Source organism: Equus quagga, chromosome 9, assembly GCF_021613505.1.
Source record: "Equus quagga isolate Etosha38 chromosome 9, UCLA_HA_Equagga_1.0, whole genome shotgun sequence".
Classification (NCBI taxonomy): Eukaryota; Metazoa; Chordata; class Mammalia; order Perissodactyla; family Equidae; genus Equus; species Equus quagga.
Window position 1 is genome coordinate 105,651,605 of NC_060275.1, and position 12,323 is coordinate 105,663,927.

A 12,323-nucleotide genomic window follows, 5' to 3' on the forward strand; every position below is an offset into this window, starting at 1 on the left:
TGGAGTATTGGGGATTGTTTTCAATTAGAAACAGGCTAAACTAGGCTCTTTGATATTTGAAAAATATTTCCAGCTTGCTTCACAGTGCTGCTTTTAATTTCTATTGAGTTAATAGATGCAAATCATTTAGAGAACTCCAAAGGGAACTAAATTATATTAATTATTTTAGTTCCGTTATTTCATACATACCTACAATGCATGAATCTATCTGCTTACTACTTGTCCATGCTTTATCTTATTTAGATTTTATAAACCACTGTATACTCTCTTTTATTTATTTTTTTATTTTTTCTATTTTTTAAAAAAATTTTTTTGAGGAAGATGAGCCATGAGCTAATATCTATCACCAATCCTCCTCTTTTTGCTGAGGAAGAGTGGCCCTGAGTTAACAACCCTGTCCATCTTCCTCTTCTCTATATGTGGGACATCTGCCACAGCATGGCTTGATAAGCGGTGCTAGGTCTGCACCCAGGATTGGAACCGGCGATCTGTGGGCCGCTGAGCAGAATGTGCAAACTTAGCCACTATGCCACCAGGCCAGCGGGAACCACTGCATATTCTTATCTCCATTTTACAGCTGCAAAACTAAGGCTCGGTCTCAGATATGAACATAATCAGTAATAAAAAGTAAGCAATAAGGCACGCTGAGGATTTGAATGGAAGCTCTACATTTCCAAGCTGAGCAAATCTTTTCTTCCACCATGATCCCCTTGGATTTCTTTCACCAGTTCTGCACGCTCATACCTCAAATTCTTGGTGCTTTCCTTCCAGCAGCTGCATCCTTCTTTAGAGGGCTTCTCCTGGGATCCTGGAGTTGCTTCACCAAGAATTCTTAGAGTAGAGAGGGCTCAAGCAGCTGGGGAGGATGGCGCCGTGTAAGAAAGCCTCGAGCGACTAACAATGAAGTGTAAACAATGAAGTGTAATTCTTGTTATTTTCATTCACATCGCTAAGAAAGTTGATAATGCATATTTTTCTTTTGTTGCTCATTATCTGGTATTATTTTTCTTATTACTAAAATAATAGTCATTTAAAAAGGCATGAGGAAAGACTACACATACATAAACACACATACACACACACAAAAACAAAAATCAATGATTTGCTATAAGGAAACAGACTTCATTTTACACATTCATAGTTATGACGTATGATTGAATTTATTGAAATAAAAACGTTCATGACAATGGCTAAGAAAAATAATTATTCATCATTTTAATGGATTAACACCATACTGTAAATGTATTTGCATAAAAAGCTGTCAAATTCTCATGGTTATTTCTCCTTAAATGTATTTTTAATACCCAAAGCATTTCACTATAGTTTACTTTCAACCTCTGTCTGAATAGAAGCACTACTATGAAAAAACTTTATGACAGCATAATAGATTTTTTAAAAGAAATAGTCAGTGAATATGAAACTTCCATGAAGAAACTTATTAGCTAAAAACCTATTAGCTAAAATTAGCTCCAGTATAGCCAGTAATATGGGTTTTATTTGAATAGATAAGGCATTTATGACCTAAGGATTATAAATTTAACATTTATGACCTAAGGATTATAAATTTAACATCAGATATATTAATATACTTGAAACTGTCAATGTCAAGGATCATATATATGTTATCGTTTGTTTAGGATGAGTCAGTTAATTGATCAATATTCTTTTACACATCTGCTATATTATCTCTGCATGTGACATATTGGTACAATTTATTGAAGGGTTCCATACACACAAAAATAACTTACAAGAAATGAAGCAGATTAAAAAAATAGTGAAACGTTACCCTAGAATTTCAATTTTTGTAAAAGTTGTGCCATGTGACTCCTTTTCTGCTTCATTTAGACATTCAAATGTGACATTGACATTTTATATCATACGAAGCAATATTTCATTTTTAGGACAGGTCAAGGGATAGTCATGATAGATTTATGGCTGTGCCAAGATCATTATATGGATAAAAATACAGCTGGATCTCAAGAAACCCTTAGTCAGCTCTTCACATAGCCTGAACTTTACATCTTTGGAGGTGACTGTGATCTCATTTCCTGTCCAGAGCATCTCGCATCACAGCTACATTTGTCTTATTTCTTAGAGAACATTTCAGCATCAAGAAATTATGCAAATCTCTTTTGAAAAAAATTGCCTTGAACTATTACACCAGGGACAGACAAATGAACCATTTGTTTCCATGTTCCATTTGAAGGCAAAGACCATGCCAAGTACATCAAGGGAGACACAAGCAGTCAGAATAATTCAAGCTGGGAAGTACTACGCTAGGAAGCGGTGGTTACAACACATTTTCCTCTGAAACAATATAGTATTAATCATCTTGCAATTATAAACAAGTTTTGATGAATAAGTATATTTTTATTTGCAATACGTGTAATTTCTAAATGATTCATAAATATCAAAGAACAAATTCACATTTTCTAAATGTGCATTGGATGAGTGGGTGTATTTTCTGGAAAATAATGTATAAATATATTGATCTATTAGCATGAAGTTCAATGATTGAGAAATTATATTAGATATTCACACAAATTCACAGAGGAAAACATTCCTGCTTACTTGTAGGTTGCTTGCTATTTTTCTTGCATCATTATAAACAATCCAAATTTATAAAATGAATACATTATTAGCAAAATATTTATTCCTAATAAATACATAATTAGGAAAATAGGCGTATGCATCACATAAAAACAAGTTGCAAATGGCTCATGTACTCAAGAAACTTGTTAGCAAATATGATAGGGTATGCCGATGCAAACACATAATTAAATAGAAGAGTGATAAAAGTCCTAAAATTTTAAAAAATAAATTGGTATTAATCTTTTTCTGTTATTGCGTGTTGATTTTCCTTATTTCTCTCCAATATCCCATATATGATGAACATTTTATACCAGCTGTAGTAAAAATTATTTGTGTGATTAATATATACTAGTTGGGATGCATTTGTTGTTTGCAATTAAGAAAAATAATATGTAGCTAACTTTAAAAAAGGAGATTATTTGTCGTCAGAGGAGAAGACATCTGAGTACCGAAGAGCTGGGTAAGAGAACTGGAGGCTGGGGCGAAGTGCTGACAGCAGTGGTACCAGTGCTGGCTCACCCTTCTCCCCTCCGTTTCTCTCCCTAAACCTGCCTTGTATCACTTTCTTTTCTCTTTGCCTCCACTTTCTCTGCTCACTGCAGTTTTCTGGAATGAATTGGAAAATACACCTACTGAAACATTTTGAGAGAACATCACAAGTCTGTGTCCACATGGCTTAGCCGAGATCAGGGGCTCATATTAAGTCTGAGCACTTGCACCTGAGATGGCTGAGCCTGGGAATTTTATGTCCAATGCACAGTATTAATATTATTATTTTGAATCGTGATAGCTTTCATAGTAAAAGAGAATAAAACAACGCATATTGTGTAGTATTATCAATTATTATACCAGAAACAAAATATTACATAATTTTACTATTCAGTACTAGTCTGCCAGTCAAAGTAACAACATAAGTGGCAGGCATTTTGACAGAATTTGTGTTTCCAGAGATATAGGCAGATTTTTAAGGCATATTCAAAGTCAGATCATATCTCCATAGAATTTTTTTACAAATTCGAATAAGTTGAGGGGAAAAAACCCAGAAGTGAGTCAGTCTTGGGTTTGTAACAAAGATGGATTAAAGTCTCAGTGAAATTCCTCATCCTGCCACCTCCGTATCACATGGAGCTTAAAAGAAAAGGATATTATGTCAGGGAAGTATTACTTTATCGGTGAAATAAGCAGGTGACAGGGCTCCACATGCAGTGCTGGCTCACGAGAGAGATTAAATATAAAAGGGGAATAATGATTACTCACACAGGATCAGAAAAATAGAAAACTTTCTCTGTACATTTAAAATGTGAAGGACAGCCAAAAACCCATTCTAAAAGAAAATTTGAAGAACAAGAGGAAATTTCCTACAGCAGCATCAAGATTTGGAGCAAGTTAATAAGAACAAGTGTTAAATGAGATAAGAGATGAAAGATAATAACAAATAGAATGGCATAAATGGTAGATAGTACACAGGCCTCAGGAAACAAGTTAAGTAACCAAGAACATTGATTCCAGGAATCATAAAAAAATTAGGAACCTTAAGGAACAGAATAGATACAGTGTAAAATGAAATTTCAGACACAGAGATAAAGCTTGATATAAATACAATTAATTCTGATTAAAAAAGAAAATATGACAATGCATAAATATATACATAATTACAAAAAAAGAGGACTGATCAAAAAGATAAGTAGTGTCCCTAAATTGGGAAAGAAAAACATTAACTGAATTATATGAAAACATGAGGCTGCTTTGAAGAATGTCTGATTATAAATGCTCTTCTTCTCTGACATGTACTGGTAAAATATGGAAATTTAAAAGTAATTAAAAAACTTAGATATCCAATTAGCCAAAAGAATCAAAAACATCTCACATACAAATGAGGAAAAAATCAGCCGTATATTAGAATTTCCGCTACAACCTATGTACAGGAGAAAATACTGCAACATCTAAAAAGTTTTAAAGAAAAAAATCTGTTAAACACTGAGATTATATATACTCAGATAAGGATATATATATATATATATTTGAAGATGGACCAGGGCTGTGAAGAAACAAGATGTAACACATGCAATTAATGGTGCCTACAGAATATTCTACTGACCCCCAGAGTTCTTCCTTTTAAGGCCTGGTGGCAAAACGAAATGCTATATCAAAAAATAATATATTGAATCAGTTATGACAACTATGCATTATCCGCTATTGATTATAAAATTGTGCACAAAATAACAATTCTTAGGACCTTGCTCCATTGCTGGGCAAACTCCTGCCAGACTTGCAATTCAGAAAGGGAGTGACGACATTCCATGGTTGTATAGGATAGGAACAGAAAGAACATCTTCTGTAGTGGTTAAGTCAAGAAAAAGGGCCACGTCTTCTGACTTGAACCTTTGCTTCACTTGGCTGACACTGTGCTACAGGTTTTTTTTCTCATTTCTAGAAGTTTTTTTTTTTTTTCTTTTCTTTTTCTTTCTAGCTGCTAAAACCGCAGATTTCTGGTAACAATTTGGGTCTATTTTAATTCTGCTTCAGCCCCTTTGGGAAACAAATAGATCCTAAGTGTGGTTCTCTACAATTTTGAAATCTTTTACATCATGAGAGATTATGCTATAGATGCTTTTGCATTCAAAACAAAACCTCTATTGATCACAATGGGAAAGTTGGTTTTTGGTAAGAAACAGACAGTGGGCAGATAGAAGTTGGGAGAAAACATTGTACAAGTGATGCCACAAAACCTGTCACAGGATACTATATTGATGATTGTTTCCATACGTAGCACATGCAAAGTATATTAAATGTACTTGCAGAGAAAACATTATTCTAAGTCATTGCTAAAACCAGTATTACGTCACAAACAAAAATTAGCATTACAATTGATCTAAGTTATACTTACTCCCATGTCCTTGAACCACCCAAAATAATCTTTTGAAGTTCATTGTCCCATAGTATGGAATATATATCCTAAGAAATTGGGGTGGAGTTTGACTAGAGGGGCACCTGGAAGCTCTCTTCAATGAGCCGAAGAGGGATTCATTTGCCTATCTTTTCATTCTATATTTCCTTGAAGGAGAAACATTAAATTAATGGTAATAGCAAATAGGATGAGATTTAACCTTACCATAAAATTCCTAAGAGCCAATAAGGAGGGAATTGCCATTTTTTAAATTTAAACCCCAGTAAGAACTACAAAGAGTAACTAATATCTCACTTTGCAGGTGAAGAAATTACAGCTACAAGTTACTACTTGCCTAGAGTTGCAAGGCTCAAGTTGATAAAGCTCTCACACAGAAGGTGGGTTGGACTGGTAGCCAAGCTTAGAATTTTTTCCCTTCCTTCCTCCTCCCAGAGCTGACCCATAATGTCTAAGTACTTGAGGAGGATAGATGGACACCGTTACATAGAAGATGGATCAAATAAACTTTCCAGATCCCTTCTAAACTGAAGATCCTATAGAAGAGTTACAGTTAAGGACCAACTCTATAAGGAGCGGTCGAAGAGAGCCAAAAGACTGAAAACTGAAAGGAGGAAATAGCCAGAGATGGCAGAAATATTCTTTTATTTAACAGGTATAAGATATGCAAAAAAAAGCCAATTGCAGAGTTTCTCTGCTTCATAGTCGAGCTTTTGTTTTGGAGCGCCTGATGGCGAGCTCTGCAACACTTCTGTGATGACTTCCTGGTTATGCGAGGAAATGTGAGCAATGGCAGTACATCTTTTGCACGTGGCCAGTACTTCCATCTCCTTCATGCTGTGTACCTTTAAATTCTAGAAGCCGTTGTGCAACATTTACGCTATTTTCTTGTTGTTCCTATAATTAATGCTGGCCATCAATATCTGGCCCTTGAACTACCTCTATATCTGCTCCCAGTGCTTCTACTTTTCTGCCAATGTACTTATTTTTGACATGTTCATCTAATTTGTGCTGGATTAATTTATTGGGTCTCTTTTTGATAATCTTAAAATTCATGGTGGTCTAATGGTCATCACGATGCCACCTCTTTAGACAGTGCCACCCAGCATGCGAATATGAAATTGATTTTTAAGAAGTCTATTCACATTTCAGGCAATCAATTCTAAGTCTGAAATTCACGATATATGCTAAATTTTATCACACATTTCTAATTTTTTTTTGTTCTTCTGTTTGTTTCAAATGCCAGTTTAAACGTGAAACTGAAGTGTTAACATCAGGGGGGAGAGTAAACTGTGAGGAAATATCACAGGACACAATCTTGTATATATTATTTGGTCAGACCAGAAAGTGAAATCAAATAATGAATTCTAATGCTAATGTTGCTGATGCTCAATCTAATGTCACTCTGTTAGTCAATGAACAAGGATGCATTCAGTATGTACTGTGACATGTAGGACTCACCGTTAATCTGACACCAAAGAAGTAAAGACTGAGTAAAATTAATTAAGTAAATTAAAATAACCAGACCAGGTCAATTTAGCCATATTGTCATGTTTAAGCTTGCATTCCTAACTTAAAAAAATCGATGTTTAGAAACATGTTAATGGCGGTACAATTTGGACAAAAGGATGAATATAAAGGTAATTGAATTTGGTGAAGGCTTTCATATTACATCAGCGTTACGCTAATTTGAAATATTTTAAAGTTTTTCAACTAGAAGCCTATAAAGCTGTTTGTTATAAAATTTTTCTTGATATAAACTGATAATATTTATATCTCTGTATGTATAATTTTATTAAGTTTATTAAAAACAAAATAAAACTAATGTCTTTCTATTTGGTGGAAGCCGAAGGGCCCTTAGATAAAAAGTCTGTCTACATGTCTTTGATTAATGTAGATTCTAGCTATTCTCCACTTCTGTTCTGTTGCAACCTCATTTCCACTTGGAAGAGCTTCATCACTATGTTTTTCTGACAGTTGAGAGTAGGATATGTGACACCAGATTTTGAGCAAAAGTAAAGTATTCTGTTCTGTCATTCTCAGATGGAAATTGTATGTCATTAGAACAGTATTAAAAATGATTTGAGTTTTCCTATCCAAGAGTGTGGAATGCCTTTCTAATCACTTATCGCTTTTTGTATCTTTCACCAAAGTTTTATAATTATCACATTAAAAAAATGAACAACTTTTGTTAGATGTATTCCTAGGTACTGTGTGGTCTCTATCTGTTGGTAGTCTATAAAAATGCAATGGACTTTTGTGTACTCATCTTATTTACATTTGCTAAATGTAGCGTTTGTTGACTTTTAAATATTTGTTAATTTTAAAATTTCTCTTTTATTAGATTTTCCATGTAGATAATCATCAGTCTAATAACTTTTAAATGATGAAAGTCTAATTTCTTCCTTTCCAGTAGTTATTCTTTTATTTGCTTTCTAATTTTCACACTGGCATATAGTTTTGTTAGAATGTTGTACAGATCTAGCAAGAGCAGACTACCGTGATGTGTTCCCTGATTTAAAGAATATGCTTTTAACAACTCACTTTTACAATTTATTTTTGACATAAGTTCTGATAATTTATCAAGTTTAGGTTTATTTTATCTTATTCCAAGATTTTTAAGGATTTTTTTAAATTTATGTATTTATTTATTTATTTTGCTCAGGAAGATTCACCCTGAGCTAACATCTGTGCCGATCTTCCTCTGATTTGTGTGTAGGTTGCCACCATGGCATGGCTGCAAACAAGTGCTGTAGGTTTGCGTCCAAGAGCTGAACCTGGGCCACCAAAGCAGAACGCGCCAAATCTAACCACTAGGCCACAGAGCCAGCTGTATTTATTTTCTTAATTTATGGGAATTATAACATTTTGTCTCATATTGAAATGCATTGAAAGATTTCCTTTTGGTGAAGAAAATTGCATTACTGAAATATCTAACAATTAGGACTTGTTAACTTCTTTATCTGCTTAAGATTATTGCACCTATGTTTATGAGCCAGGATTTGAATAATTCTGACTGGGATCAGAAGCACATGCCGTGAATCACTGTCTCACGGTGCATCTCCATGACCCACGGATTACACTGTGTGCATTACAATGTGTGCATCAGGAGATATTTGATATTTGTCTGATATATATTGAAATTAATACAACTCTAAATCAATAGGGTTATGAATGGATCTGAACCAGTGAACCTAGGCCCCTGAAGCAGAGCACGCAAACTTAACCACCATACCACCAGGCCGACCTTTAAAAGGGCTGTAATTTTATATGCACTTTTTTATTTTATATGCATAGTATGTGTGTATATATAAATATATAAAGTGAGAAAATGATTAATGTCAATGGGTAAACGATTGGTGTGCAGATATATTCACTTAAGTGTTAAATTTCGTATTCCAAATACAGATAAAAAAATAAGTAGAATATTATGAAACATGCACTTTTGAGACAATTAATGTAGATTTTTTTGTTTTTGTTCTCCCAGGAAGATTAGTCCTGAGCTAACATCTGCTGCCAATCCTCCTCTTGCTGAGGAAGCCTGGCCCTGAGCCAATATCTGTGTCCATCTTCCTCTACTTTATATGTGGGACGCCTGCTTGCTGAGCGGTGCCATGTCCACACCCGGGATCCAAACCGGTGAACCACAGGCCACCAAAGCAGAACGTGTGCACTTAACCACTGCCCCACTGGGCCAGCCCCCCATTGATGTAGTTTTATCTGTCTACCATTCTTTAATAACCTTTTAATTGAGATTTCATGTCAATGTCAGGAGAAGAAAAGCTAATAGAAATCTTAAAAATTAGTGACACCAATTATATGATTGTATCAAGTGAACCATGTGTAAATTATCAAAATTGCTCCATGTCTTAGTTTAATGCATTTTATATTTCCTGGCTTCTTGCACAACCCTTCAAACACTGAAAAAACTGTTTTAAAAATTAATTCAATCACAATTTCTTTCCTGACTCAATATATTCTCCTTTTTCATGGATACAAAACAGGTTTACTTTAGATTTAATTTAGACCCTTTAATTTAAGGTTTCTGGTTTTGTTTTGTTTTTAAAACTGATGAAAATAAAAAAAAACGTAGAGGTGTTTTTCTTTACACATGCAATCATTCTTATTCTGTACATTAATATCTGTCTCCTTTGGTAAAAACTAAAACAAACTCCTAGAAGCCAGCTGGATCGGCTCAGTCCATTTCCCATGTTACAGCAAAGCAGAACTGTGAAGAATCAATAGGAAAAAAAAAAATAAAGAGGGGGCGCTGCAGGTGAGTTTTGGGATAAATGGCTGAGTCACTGAATCTGAAATAAATGATGAATTCTTTGCCTCACATCATTTCCATTTTAATCTGCCTGAATACAAATAAAACACTGAAACAGAATATGTTTTAGAGAATGTACATTTAGATATTTTACTTCCAGTCAGTTGAATTTATTTATGGTTTCAAAATTCCAACTGAAATATGAAGAGTGGTGATAATAGCAAAGTGGTCGCTAAGTTGCTGATGAGATACATTCTCACATTCTTCTGGTTCATTTGCAAACTTTGTAAAATGAGTTCTATTCCCTGACAGGTCGCTTGTCATTCTTTCCTATTTTATTAGAATGCAGAACACTTCAACTCGGCACCAGGAATAGTGCAGCTATCTTATTTTACGCTACTTCTTTGGATTTGGTATTTTATATGACAAGGATCTAATCTACAATAAATTTTAATATGTCACTGTTTTAATGAAAAAAGCCTACCTCAAGAGCATTAATATAGTTGCAGCCGGTAATCGTGGGGCACTGGGCTTAAGTGGATAGCCAGGAGATGGGAAATGAAACTGCTATATCACTCCAGGTTGATAATCATATAAGGTATACACTATTTTCCTCAGATTTAATTTGAATCAGCAAGAATTGAGCTTCATAAAATCACACTTTAAAGATAGATGAGCTCTTATAATAACATAATAAAATCCTTTCATTTAATAAATGGGAATATAAAAATTTCTATAAAAGGTTGACTTTCTCAAGGCCATGTACATAGCCACTCGTAACATATTATAATAACATATTTTTTGTTTTATAATGTCTATATTTACATCTCAGTATACTTAACAAAAAAGTAATTTAACTGTGTAATGCATCAGTTTTTTTAGTCTTTGAGAAGAGATTCCCCTTTGGGTGGGGTGTCTCCATTATTCTCAATACTAATTTGTAGAGTAAAATTTCTAGTTTAAGCATAGAACACACAGTTAAATTCAGATTTCAGGTAATCAGTGACTTTTTTCTAAAGTAAGTATGCTCTGTATATTTGTGAAATATGTATGCAAGAAATATATTAACCATTTATCTGAAATTTAAATTTAACTGAGTATTTTTATTTTCTAAATTTGACAACCCTACCTCCAGCTGCCTTCAGAGCCTCAGAACAACTAGAATGAAAAAATATCCTAATTCACAGGACAGTTTGTAGTTTTTTCCTAATTTGTAGCTCTTTTTGTATTATATATGCTAATCCTTTGTTGCTTTTTGTATCATGAACATAACCTCCTACGTTGTAACTTTTCTTCCATTTAAGTTATAGTTGACGAGCAAAGTTCCAAATTTGAACATAGTCAAATTTTATTAGTTGTTTCTTTTATACCTTTTTTTTAAGTTATGCTTTTTTGGTGAGGAAGCTTGGCCCTGAGCTCACATCTATTGCCAATCTTCCTCTTTTCTTCTTTTCTCCCCAAAGCCCCAGCACATAGTTGTGTATCCTAGTTGTAAGTTCTTCTAGCTCTTCTGTGTGGGATGCTACCAGAGCATGGCTTTATGTACAGCGTGGAGGTCCACGCCCAGGATTCAAACTTGTGAACCCTGGGCTGCCGAAGTGGAGAGTGTGAACTTAACCACTATGCTACCAGACTGGCCCCTCTTTTATATTTAATGATGTTTGTGTCTCATCCTTCTTTTTCCCCAAATCTGAAGAATTTGCACATATTTTCTACCAAAATGTTTGAAAGTTTAGTTTTTAAGATTTAAGTCATAATCCAGATGGCACTGATTTCTGTGTAGAGTGTGAGGTGGAAATCTAATTTCTGATTTTTCATAAAATAATAATTTTTTCCTAGCTCGCTTCTCCACTGAAGTGACATGCCACTTCTCTCATGGCCATGGATCCATACATGCATGAGTGTGATTCTATGCTCTGTGTTTCGTGCAAATTTAGTTCTCACATAAAGAACTGTCATACTTCCAGATTTAAGTAAGAACTGAGATTTAAGCACTATGGAAATAAATGCTTGGATCAGACGCTCCCACATAAACGGAAATATTTATCCAACACACACATCGTAGCCAGAGGTAAGAAATATTTCATTATACAAGATAGTAAATGCAGTGGGATGGGGCTGAAGGCATAAGAAGAACAGAAAATATATGATATAAAACTGATTTGTTAAAATATAGTTATTTGGTTATGTAATTATAAGTAGCAGACAGTAGACAAAATCCATACCTTCTCTGATAATCCCTGCATGTAGTTTAATGTTGTTCTCTACAGCTCCTGGGATGTCCATCAGCCGTGCCCATCAACACTGTAACCATCTGATTTTGGGTGAAGAGAGAACCACTTTGAAGGAAAAAATTATAAAATGTATTATTGCTTCGATTTTTAGCAAGAAACAGACCCTAGCAAGCCAAAGAATAATCATTCAAACAGGTACGTCCTAGAGTTCAGCAAGAGATAGTCACACAATGGAATGTATGTTATGCCTGTGGAAATAGTAGCCACTGAAAAAAGTTCACGAAAAGTTCAGCTTGTCACAATTTACTGCACATGCTCTAAA